Source organism: Kryptolebias marmoratus, linkage group LG2, assembly GCF_001649575.2.
Source record: "Kryptolebias marmoratus isolate JLee-2015 linkage group LG2, ASM164957v2, whole genome shotgun sequence".
In the NCBI taxonomy this organism is placed as follows: Eukaryota; Metazoa; Chordata; class Actinopteri; order Cyprinodontiformes; family Rivulidae; genus Kryptolebias; species Kryptolebias marmoratus.
In genome coordinates, this window is record NC_051431.1 from 17,947,709 (window position 1) to 17,960,674 (window position 12,966).

The window sequence follows — 12,966 nt, forward strand, 5'->3', positions numbered from 1 at the left end:
TCCACATCAACATTGCTGAGTTATATATATATATATATATATATATATATATATATATGGCTGAATAATGCCATCCTCATTTGCATAAGCTCGCATTACTACAATGTCAGACATGATCAGTTTGATTAGGGATTTATGTTTGGCCAGTGGCATCCTGGGGCTTGTCTTTGTAACTATTTCATTGTTTTGTGAAAAAGGCATCAGTCACATTTCAAAGTGTGAATGGTTGTAAATTTGCCTAGAGAGAAGGCTACATTATTTTTTCTGTCATGCCATGCATTTGTGAAGAATTCATTTAGTTTCCTGTTAATACGTAGAAGTTTGAACCGTCCTTGCTGCACTGGACTATGCCACTCACCTTGTTTTTGTGTGTTTTATCCTTGGAGGTGAAACAGTTTTTGTCTGAGGGTAATTTTCGGTTTTAAATGCAGAAGAATGTTGTGTTTTCAAGAAAATCCTTCAGAGGTTCTTAGATATTGCAGATACAGACGATTTGAAAGATGAGTGAAGGAGGTCATTGCAAGATGGACAGGTCAGGATGATACTCATAACTCTCCAATGATTCTTTTTAGTGTGATTGTCCCGACAACATCTTATAAATCTGATCCAACTAAAAAGCCAACTTTTGTCATTGTTTAAGATGTGCACAACCACAGCTACACTGGGCTGTGATTCTACAAGCTTCTTTGAACAGTGCTTCCTTTAATAGCTACGTATTATCATCTTTTCTGGTATCTCATAAAATCATTGTTTAAGCTTTTAAATTACAGAATTTTCTCTTTTGGCTGAATGGTAGTGTAAATAAAACCAAAACAGACTCAGGAAAGCAGATAAACCTTCCGTAACTTACTGGTATAAAATTCAATTGTGACTACACTGTGAAATAAAATCAACACAAGCATGAGCTTGTAGCCTTTACAGATGAAATCTCCGACTGTGATAAACTTATTTGAGAAAGTGGGGTCAGAGTTCACATGCTTTACTATTTTCCTGCAAGGTGCAGGAAAGGAGTACTCTGTCCTTCACACCATGTCAGAAAACATGCAACCGTCAGACATTAGACAATCTCTGCTTACCTGTCATCAATCTCAGCTCAGCCTTCAGCACCATGCAGCGACAGTAACAGATTACCAAAGTCCACATCCTGAATGGGCTGCCTGACCTCATTCGTGACCTTCCATACCACTGGCAGTTCTCATCAATGTCAGAGCGACATCCAAAGTCTACTTCTGTATCCCAAAAACAACTTCACAATTCACTCAGAGATGTAGGTTGGTGAATGGTATAACCTCTTAATAATAACCCACAGATGCTAAAGAGAAACAGTCATAAAATCCACTGTAAATAGGATAAGCTGCAAACTCTTTACAATTGCAGAAAGAGGCATCAGTTAGTAAGATGCATGCTTATTTTATAGTTAACTTCTACATATAATGTACTGATATTTGTCATGGAGCTATATTATTTAGCCATTTTGAAACGTTATTCTATGATATTATTTTCTTACTCATTGTTTTGTTTCTAGTGACAGTTCTGTTGCAGTTCAAATAAAGTTGATCTTTACTACACTGATTACTTTTTCCAAAGTTATAACATAGTGACTTGACTTAAAAAGATTTAAGGTTGTGCATTACTTTGATGTAAACTGAACCTGCCACTGTCATGTGTCTGGGTTTTTGTTCTGTTATGATTTAGGTTTTTCTTGTATTTGCTGTTTTTTGTCCTTGTCTTGGTATTGTTTTGTCTTCTTTATGCTTTGGTTCTGTTTTGTCATCATTCACCTGTCCTCTGCTCAGTAGTTTTCTGGTTACCTGTTACACCCATCTCCAGCTGTCTTCACTCCTAATCACACACCTGTTCCCACTTCTCCTCATCACCCTCTGCTTTAAAACTTGGTCTTCCTCTCCACCTCCCTGCCAGTTCATTGTTGTTTGTTGATGTTGGTTGTTGGTTTAGTTTCTAGTCTCGTCTCTGGTCTCTCCTCGTTTTTGCCTTGGCTCGCCTTGTCTTTGTCTTCTGTTTGGTTTTTTGTTACAGTTGTTTTGCTGCCACGCCAGCCCTTTGTTTTCCGTTTGTTATTTAAATTAATTTTGGTTTTTTGGACACGAGTCTGCGCCCTGGGTTCATCCTGCTCTCCACCCATTCTGACAGCCACATTATGATTTTTGAAGATTTTCAAACCCTAGTAGTAAGTAGTAAATTTAATACAGATTTCCAAATAGTCAGTGTTCTCAAATTATAATTATAATTTGTTTTTTTGGCATAAGTTGTATGTAAGGCAGTATTTATGAAATTTATTTAAAAAAAGAAAAAAAAGGCAGACAATCATGTAATTGCTTGTGTGTGTTTATGTGTTTGTGTGCTGTGTGTTTGTTTGTTTGTCTTTCTTTTATCAAAATATATCACACAGATTTTAATGACACCTTTCTGAAAGTAAGCATTGGTTGTGCATCTATTGATTACCTTTTAGAGCCAGCCTGATTCCAAATGGCTGCCACGTCTCACCGACCTTAGCAAACACAAAAAATGGCTGTAATTCATACATTTTTATAGATATTGAGCTACAAATTGGTGTGGTTGTAGTTGATCCCCCAAATATATTTTGATCGCTATCAGATGGAACATGATTTTTCTGTAAAAACACTGGCATGCAATGCAACAGCAAAAAATGATTTCTTCAGGGAATACTATTTTCAAAAAAGAAAGAATGTGTGCCCATTCTTCTTTGTGAAGTTACCTTTTAATGTTTTCTGTCACTTCAGACAGTCTGGTTGAGGTGTGGATTTTTACTGGATCACTGCAAAACATCAATTCTTTTATGTTTCAGTCATTGTGTTTTAGAATCACTGGTGTGATTTGGATTATTGTCTTGTTACATGAATCATGTCTCAACCAAGACTAAGCGGTCAAAAACGATTGCTTTATATTTGATTATAGAATTGGTTGATAAACAGAAGAGTTTATGGTTGATGCTCAGATGCTGTGACTGCAAAACAACTAAAATGGAAGTCAAATTGAAAATGAAACTAAAATCAAGAAGTATGCTATAATTTTCAAGGACAAATAAAATGTTGCAGTATATCAGAATTAAAGTGATGATTTTGTGAAATCCTTTGCTTCTGAGAGAACTGTTTGAGATTTTCCACTGAATAGGTTCCAGTGTAAAATGATTCTTTAAAAAGTACACTTAAGAACCTATTTGGTTTTCTGCAGACAGAGAGCCTACTCAGAGCCACTTCATTAAATTACATTAAATGCCTCTTCCAGTAAATGATCCTCCCTCTGTTGTATTTTGAATTTCTGTAAACAGGATTTTGAAGGTTTTGCAAAATGACTTACATTAACTACATTATTGCCAATTTAAGTAATATAAAACACAAAAAGTGCAAAAGAATAAAAGTAAGGCAATCTTATTAACCCAACTAATTTGACCTCTTATTTATACTGAAATCTAGTATTTTGTCTTAAATTTTATTTTTATATATATATATATATATATATATATATATATATATATATATATATATATATATATATATATATATATAAGCCATGTATTGCGGCTTTACACATCACAATCTTCACACCAGCAAACTGCTACAAGTTTGGCTTTTATAGAGGTGCTCACACTTGTTAAAGATCAGTTTATCAAATTATTTGGATTAGCAGCTCCTGGATTCTTCTTACTCTTTTTATTATATGTAGAAGCAAAAGTAATAGATGTATTTGTTTTTCACACACTGTCTTTATATTTTGGCTTAGTTATTTTTAATTCAAACAGTGTAATATCATCACCTTCTTAAAATAATTGCCTAAGTCATTTTTTGCAATGTTTCAGGAAACAAAAAAAACTGAACTAAGTGCTATAGACAGCTGTTGCTGTGATTTGTTTTGATTTGTCAGAATTTAATGTAAATAATTGTGCAATGCAAAGTTGACAGTGCTGTAAAAGTTGAGAAAGTAATGTTCACATGAACCGCAATACATTTTTTGAGATTGAAGCTGTTGTAAGATGGCAGCAACTACTTTCCTCTTGACCCCACTAGGACTAGCTATACCCACATCCATTCAGTCAGAGTTAAACTCTATTTCTTTAGCCTTAGGTCATTCAAGGAGATAAATACAACAGGTAAGATATTTATTTCTCAGAATATTTCCACAAAACTACTCTTCAAAAAATAGGATATTATTGCATTAAAGAAAAAAAAGACAGTGTAAAAACATTTTACAATAATTCGGTATTATGTGCTGATATGGTGTTCGTTACAGCTTTATTATTCTGCATTTTTTAATATTCTTAAAACATTATAAATGATGCTTCCCCACCTTTCAAACATCTACATGTCGTCAGGTAATCCATCACTTGGAATTTGATATTGTTTCAAAGTTTAAGAGTGTATAAGGTGAGTGATAAATGGTAGGAAACATTAAGTACCTTGCAGCAGTAACCTGCATATGGGGCAAACTTCCTGAGACAAGCTGGAAATAAACACACGTTAATGTATGTAATATACTCTGCACATGAAGATAAAAAGGATGAGATTCATGCACATCATGATATATGAGCATATGTGTGACTGTATATGCTCACTGACATTTACCCCCTGTCTGTGGACAGTGACCTTGCAGTCTGTGTGTAGAGGGATGTTAACTGATGAGAGGAGATCATTTAGGGATCAGGAGTGAAGGCTACCGGTGAACCGAAAGAGGAGTTCAGGGAGAGAGAAGACAGAATGGGCACATAAAAAAAAAAGAAGGGAAGGGTGGACAGAACAGCATGAGAGACGGTAGGGTGGGGGAGAGATGACAGGAGGCAAAAGAGGGAGGTGAGCTGAGAGTCAGAGAGAGGTAGATAGTGGAAGAATCTGTTTCTGGGTCGGCCGAGGCAGTGAAATGCTGCAGTGATGAAACATAGACGGGCTGGTCCGAACACAGCTGCTTACTCAGAGAATTCCAGTCTCTTTTCCCCTTTTCTTCCAGTCCCTCTATCTTTTCATCACTCACTACTTAACCTCCTTGATTAACCTTCATCTCACCCCACTCTTCAACCTCCCCCATCCCCTCCCCCCCTTTTACCTCTGCCTCTTTCTCTTTGCACCAGCTGGTGAGTGAGCAGATTTCAGAACGCATCGGAGAGGAGGAGGAGGACGAGGACAAGTGGGGTGGGCCTCTCTCTACCTCTCGTTTTCATCTGGCCTTCCTCCTTTTCCTTACCTAGTCTGGTTAGTCTCCTCTTCATTCGTTCCTTAGCACTTTTTTTTGTCTTCTTTTTAAGTTGTTTTTCAAATGTTGCCGCATGTTCTAACTCTGCTTTTTTGTGGTTGCTGTCCTGCTGTTCCTCCTCTTCTTGTGTGTTTTGTCACCACATTATTGTGTACCTTTTGTATTTTGTCTGTCCATCTGTCTGTTGGTAGGAAACAGCAATCATGAAAAGGTGAGTGCTGTCTAAAATTACGATCAGTTCTGCAGAATGTAACGATTCACACAAACTTATTGTGGAAGTTAGAGTTGCTGAATACCGTGTCTCAGTGCTGATGTGTATGAGAAACTGTGCATACCAAGCGACTGGAGATTTCTTATTGGAGATTTGCTTTTGCAGACCTATACGATTTTGCAGTTCCAACAGAGTGTTGTACTTTAAAAATGCTTATTTCCTGTGGCAAGATGATGTCATATTGTGTGTGTGTGAAGCAATGGTTTAACTAGGACATTCAAATACACTAACACATTTTTGCCCTCTTTTCGCTTTAGCATTTTCTGCCTTTCCTTTTACTACATACTTTAAACTCTTCTCAAAACTTAGCATTATTAACTGAAATGACATGTATTCCTTATTGTGACTTGTCTTCTTCAGTTCTGATTTTTTTAAAGTGATTTTTAAAAATGTTTGTTTCCTTTTTTGCATTGTTGAACAATGACTTCTTGGCACTCTTTTGGCATCAAACTTATTTTTGTGCTCTGGCCTATTTTTCCACTGCACCTGTGTTTTTGGATTATGCTGTAGAATTTAGAGAGATGAATTATGATTCATTTTCCATTTCTATTTTCTTTGTGAGGCTGTAATAAAGACAATTTTTTCACTACTTGCAGTTTTAGCATTTTGCTCTCTGGCCCTCTTGTCTGCATGTATTTGTGCAAGACACACTGAACCCTAAGTAGCTCCCTATGGTAGACATTTCATATCATCTGTGCCAACATTTGTGTGTGAGTGCCTGTTTGAACAAGTGGCAGTCACTCTGTTGAATCTAACAAAGATTAAAAGGTACATACAGTGTAGTGCTGTGAAAAAGTATTATCCCCTCCCCCCTTTACTCATTTCAGATCATCAAACAAATGTTAATATCAGACAAACATAGCCTGAGTAAATACAACATGTGTTTTTTAAATTATGGTTTCATTTATTAAGGTAAAAAAAGCTATCCAAACTAATGTCAAAAAGTAACTGCCCCCAAACCTAGTAACTGGCTGTGCTACCATTGGCAGCAACAACTGCAATCAAGTGTTTGCAATAACCGGCAATGAGATTTTCATATGGCTGGGGAGGAATTTTGCTGCTGTGCTGCAGATCATTGTCCTGCTGCAGAACCCACGTGCCCTTGAGCTTAAGGTCACACTGATGGCCAGACATTCTCCTTTAGGATTTTCTGGTAAAGAGCAGAATTCATAGTTCCATCAATTACAGCAAGTCGTCCAGGTCCTGAAGCAGCAAATCAGCCCCAGACAACCACCATGTTTGACTGTCAGCATGATGTTCTTCTTCTATTTATTTAACAATTTAACAGAATGCACACATTCCAAAAAGTTCCACTTTTGCATTGTTAGTCTACAGAATATTTTAAAGGTTTTTGGGGATCATCAAGATGTTTTTTGGTGTGGTTTCAGCCTTGGAGCTCTCCCATGGAAGACATTTTTGCTCTTTGTCTCTTTCTTATTGTTGAATCATGAACTCTGACTTTAACTGAGATAAGCGAGTCTTGCAGAGCTTTGGAAGTTGTTTGGGTCCTTTTCCCATGTAAGAATTGTCAATTTTGCTGTAACTTTGGTCAGTCGGCCACACCTAGGAAGTTTTACCACTGTCCCATATTTACTCTATTTGTGCATAATGGCTATATATAAGTTTTTTTTTTTAATATTCTACAGGTCTGTAAGTAATCAGGTGTGGCTGGCAAAACTAAACTCAGCTTTCAAAATAAGGTGATCAATTACAATTAATTCATGATATAACTAGGGAGGAAATTACAGGGCCATGTTGTTTGGTTCAGCATTTTATTCACGCAGGGCTGTGTTGGTTTGGATAGCTTTTTCCCTTAATAGATGGGGAAAAAAATCAATCGTTTTGATTTGGTCTGATCTAAAACTTTGTTTGCTGATCAGAAACATTTAAGTTTAACAAAAAAACAAAAACTGAAATCCACTAGGAACAAATATTTTTCACTGCAATGTACATTTACTAGATTAACAACTCCTTTAGGTATGTTCAGTCAATCAATTCATTTTTCAACAAGCTTGTAGATGAAGGTGCTTCACCCAAAGTGAGTGACAGCAATTTATTTGGGGGAGAGGATTTTAACCAAACTGGTTCCAGCAATTAACCAGGTACAGAACTGATCTGTATTAGTTATTTTCTGTTTCAGGCACTACAAGTGTGGGTGAAAAGCCAGGTATGTCGCACACCGAAATGACAGTCGCAGTCGTTGGATTCCGGCCAATGCACGGGGGATTTTATTGACACATTTACTCTTGATCAGCTTGCCCCAAAATCCCAAAGTATCTTTGAGAAAGGGCGTATTTATACAGAAATCAATGCATGATGACTATGCATACTTCTGACCATTTACGTAACTTCTACGACACTGGGTCTAGCCCAACCCAGTGTGTTTCCTGGATTCCAAGAACCAGACAAATCCTGTGTTCCAGGAATCCTCCTGTTATCACCTCCCACTGTTCCCAAGTTCTGGCAAAACATCCGGACATAACTGGCAAAACAACCGGACATTCCTAACAAGGCCTGGTGACCTTCTGCACTATCTTCTCCTCCACACAAGCATCAGTTCCAGCATGAAAAATTCAATGCTACTTTAGCTTTAGCTTTTTGCAGGGCCAGAAAGAATTGCTGTAGTCCAGAGGTGGAGGTGGGCTCACAAAGACTAACAATCAATGGAAATGTGAGTGCCATGATTAAACATTCCAAGGTGGCTTTGCTTTCAGTCAGCATAACAACAAGGAAAGAACAGTAAGACACTAAGCCTCAACACTAAGCACAATCTCATTGTATCATCTTCCTGCTCTTTTTTTAAACATTTTCAGTCACATATGGAATTGATGGGGTCAGAGAATGGCAAAAAGCTGCATTCACCATCACAATTTTCACCTGATGTTTTGTTTATAATTGTTATCACAAACATTGTCAGCTTTTTTTTTTTTAACCATCCTGAAGCCCTCGTAACTGAAGAGAAGCCTGTGTAACTTCGGGTGCCACGGGAGGGTCAATACCACCAGCTGGTGTTTATAAATTCTGCTCAAAACAGTGTGTATTACTGCCATTGGCAGCACTGCATATAAATTGAAATCAGAAAAGCCAAGTGGAATTGTAAAGAGCATTAATCAACACTGACTGTTGTTTCAAACAATCCTCATGAAAGAAACTGGCAATATGAAGTTGTACTGTTGGCAGGGATAATGAGACAAACCCTGCAATCTGTGTAGATGCACTCACTGAAAATAAAATGTAAGCATCCAAGAAAGAATGGTTTGATTTGGATGTAATTCGGCACACATGTTGAACTGTGATGAGTATAAATGTTTGATTTGCCAGATTTTGGCATGCCTAGCATGGGCACCAGAGAGCATAAGTGGCAGCATTACAAGTAGAATGATATTGTTCACAGGCAGTTGCTGGAGCATCCAACTGTCAAAACAGTGAGCAAAGGTCACCAGAACCAGAAGATACCTTATAGATGCACCAGACACTATTAACAGCACTTCATGAAGTTGTAAGGGGTCACTCTGTTGGTTTGCACAAGGCATACTTATTGTATTGGGCAAATACTTGGCTTATGGTGTGTACAGATGTCACAGAGGCCTGATGTTGGAACCAATATTTATGTGAAGTTACACACAAAAGTTATGAAGGTTCCGGGCACCCAAGACTGAGAAAACCAGGAATGGAGGAATGTTTTATTGTGCAGAAAAATATACAGATGGAATTTTGAGGAGAAGCACACTGGTGTTTTACTACCTGCTTCACACAGTAGGGCCCCTTAGGGTATGGCTTCAGATTAACTCTGGTAAAGATTTGAGGTTATTAGTGACATCTGCATTTGCATGTCTCACCCTACTGACACAGCACCCTGATACAGTCTTTCAAAAAGACAACAACCATCTCCTGTGGCCAGTCAGGTTCCATAATCCTACCTCAGCCAAACATGTGTAGTACCTTTCAGAACGTGTAGGATCAACGAATCCCACCTATTGCCGATCTGCTAGATGTTGAGGGTCAATTACAACAGCTTGCTTTATGAGATGATACAGCAGCTGAATGATGCCATTCCACATCAAATCCTTGCTTGTTTCCAGGTTTGAGGGGGTGTTACACCCTACTGTCATGGGACCAGCAATGTTCTGTTACTGCCAACTCTGTTACCCATTTGATCTGACAACTGTAATAATTGAAATACACTCACTTGACATTTAAACGCTTGCAGTTTCATTTCATTGCTACCACTCCATCTGTGTGCTTAGCTTTTTTTGTCATGGAATATCTCCATGCACTGTGATCCTCCATAGAATCACAGAGATCATCCATAGAAACTCACAGACTACAAAAGACAAAGGGTCAAGCACAATGAAAGAAATGTTTGAAAAGATGTGACTTGTATTCATGAAAGTTCTCTGGCCATGGGGAAAACAAGCCAGTTGTGTTTAGTATTTTCATATAACTACTTAATAACTGATTCTAGCACTGGACTTGGTTTGACACTGAAACCAGTTTGGCAGAAAAGCACTATTTTTAAGATGAAATGGTGAATTTTTAGTTGGTTGTAATCTGCAGCATTGTACTTAAATTACCACTAAAATTTCAGTTCACAAGCTTACTGATTGTGAACGAGAAGGTGGTTCTAAACTTTTGACTAGTACAGTATATGTCACTAACTATGACCACTGGACTAACTTGACACCTGCTCAAAAGAGTAAAATGCTCAGCTTGTAGACCTTTTTTCTTTCCTCAATATCTTAACCAACTTACACTTAAAGGCAGTTATTTTGCCTATATGAGTATGAAGTTGAAGTGAACTGGCCCATCTATTTAGTTAATTTCACATTAAGTTCAATATAAAAAAGTAGTACTGAAAAGTGACAAACACTAGATTGGTGACAAGAACTTGAACTAAAAAAATACCTCCTCACACCAGGTTTTTTTTGGTCGTATTCTACCAACATCATATTGTCTTTACACAAAACTCATTACCACATAGGCTTTTATTCATATATCTAAAATCTTTTTTGGCTGCAAAGAATGATACCCTGCATTTATAAAGTTACAACCAACTTATTCCCAGTAAAGCAGCAGCAGGTTCTCCTCTCAGTTGAGATCCCAGCACAGCTTGGCTTTCTGGGATTTGTGCTCACATATGCATTAGTTGTCATAATGATAAAGCAGGCATGCATTCTTTGGAGCTATCGAAAATGCTGATGCCCAGTGATTTACAATGCATTGAATGCGGAGTAGCATACTGCGCAGAGGGAGCTTTATGATGCACCAGAGTACATTAAATTGAACTGTCTCAGTGAATGTGACACGGCAAGAATTAAAGATACGAGGGCTCAATGAGATGGTTGGCAAAGTGACATTTGAAGGGTTGTTTTGTGTGGCATCTAGATGTTAAATGTCTTCTTTTGCTTTTTTTTGTTTTTCTCATGAAGTGCAAATACATTAAAGTAAAAAAGCAAAAAAAAAAAAAAAAACTGGGTGTTTAAAACAAATTTTCTGAAAATGCTGTTGTCTAGTGTCAGTCTTGAGTGGAACAGTCTTGAAGCCTACTCAACAATAAATGCCACTAGAATGCTCAGATACTGAATATTTAAATTAAAAAAAAGACAAAAGATCAAACTTTTTTTTAGATCTTTATTTAAAATACATAATGTAATGATTTCTTGGTGTTTAAAAGCAGTGCAAGCATTAGTTTGGTATCAACTAACGTTTAAAGTGATGCAAGAGCAACTATTCAAGGCAAAATTCAGAGCCGAAGGTGAATCCACAAAGAGAAATCTTTCTTATAAAAATGCTCAATACAATTCCTTTTTTTTAACTGTTTTTTGTATGCTCTGTTCTTCAGTTGTTCATTAGGTTGCCATCATAAAACTTCCTTTGGCCCAAATGTTGATCTGCCATCACCTTAGGGTCTATACACCCTGCAAAGTAAACATGCATGATTACACAGAGAACACAGTGTTCCATGAAATTTGACAGAATTAGGGCTTTCCTGACTCAACGACTCAGCAATTAAAATAGTTTATTTAAGAAAATACCACATTCTTGTCTTTCCTGATTGTAATAATTACTAATTTGAGCTTCTGAGATGTCAAAAAGCTAAAATACTATTATTATTGTTATTAATATAGCATTTGAATATAACATTTTAGTCAAAGACATAACTTTACAATTGTTTCTTATAGTTAGCTGTTTATATATACATACACCAAATGTATAGTGTTGCACAATTACTTTTAGTTAATTGTAGACTTAGTAAAAAAAATACACTTCATTTTGAACTCCACTCAAAATTAAACAATATAGATCTTAAGATTATTATTTATCTATGTTAGAAAATATTTATGGTTTGGTAATTAGCAGGTTACAGAAGGCAAAGCCAACACATCAAAGTGCTACTAAATAACTTTGACACTATAAACTGTTTGTGTTACTAATGTATTAAAATTAAATAATCATATACATGTATTACTGCTTTTGATAGATTGCACCACTTTTACTGCTATGGAAAGTGAATGGACATGCTTAAACTCACACTGCTATTGCTGAATTTTTGTTATTATGATTTATTTTCAAATATTGTTTTTCTTTTTTGATATGTAATATGTAACATGCATCCATTGGCAGTATAGTAAAATGTGCATGCTTCAGCTGCCAAAACAACTAATTTTACCAGTATTAGTGGTATTGTTCCACTTAATGGATAAATACAGGTTCATTAGTACTGCACTGTGTGCTCCTCTCAGTTGGTTCGTGAATGTAAACATTTTGTTGTTGGTCATTTGATTTTAATTCCTAAAGTTTTTTTTTGGCAGGTAATAAGCTCTTATGTTAATTAATAACCACCTTTAATAATTATCTTTAAATGTACTCATGAAGATCAACAAGTTTCAACTTTGATATGTTTTTGACTGGCAAAATATTACAATGTAGCTATCAATAATTCATTTCAACTCTAACTACAGTACATACTCCATAATAATAATGAATCAATATGTAGCATTGACAAAACTCTGAGTCAAAATGTCCATAGCACAAATTTTTTTTTGTATAAGTGACTGTTTTGGAGCTGCACATATAGAAAGTATTGTTAGCTTGTTAACTAAACCTCTGCATTTCTCTTTAAATAAAAGAGACCAAAGTGAAAATTGTGCCTTCTACCTCTGACAATATAACATATGTGTTGTAAAAAAAAAAAAAAAAAAAATAGGGCACTCGAATAAAACTGGCTAAGAGAGGACGGTAATTATTTGTTTAAACAAGTGGAGCCACTGTAAATGTTTAGCTGCATTTGTGCTTTTCCCGCTATGACAAATCACAACATCTGCTCAAAAAGAGGTCAGCTGAATAGGGAAGCTGATTTGCGAAAACTCTAACAATTGTTAGGAATGTTTGAGAAAAATCTCTGGCTGAGACTCACGTAGACATTATTGACATGTAAACATCATTTGGCTGAGTTGCTAACTAACTGGTGT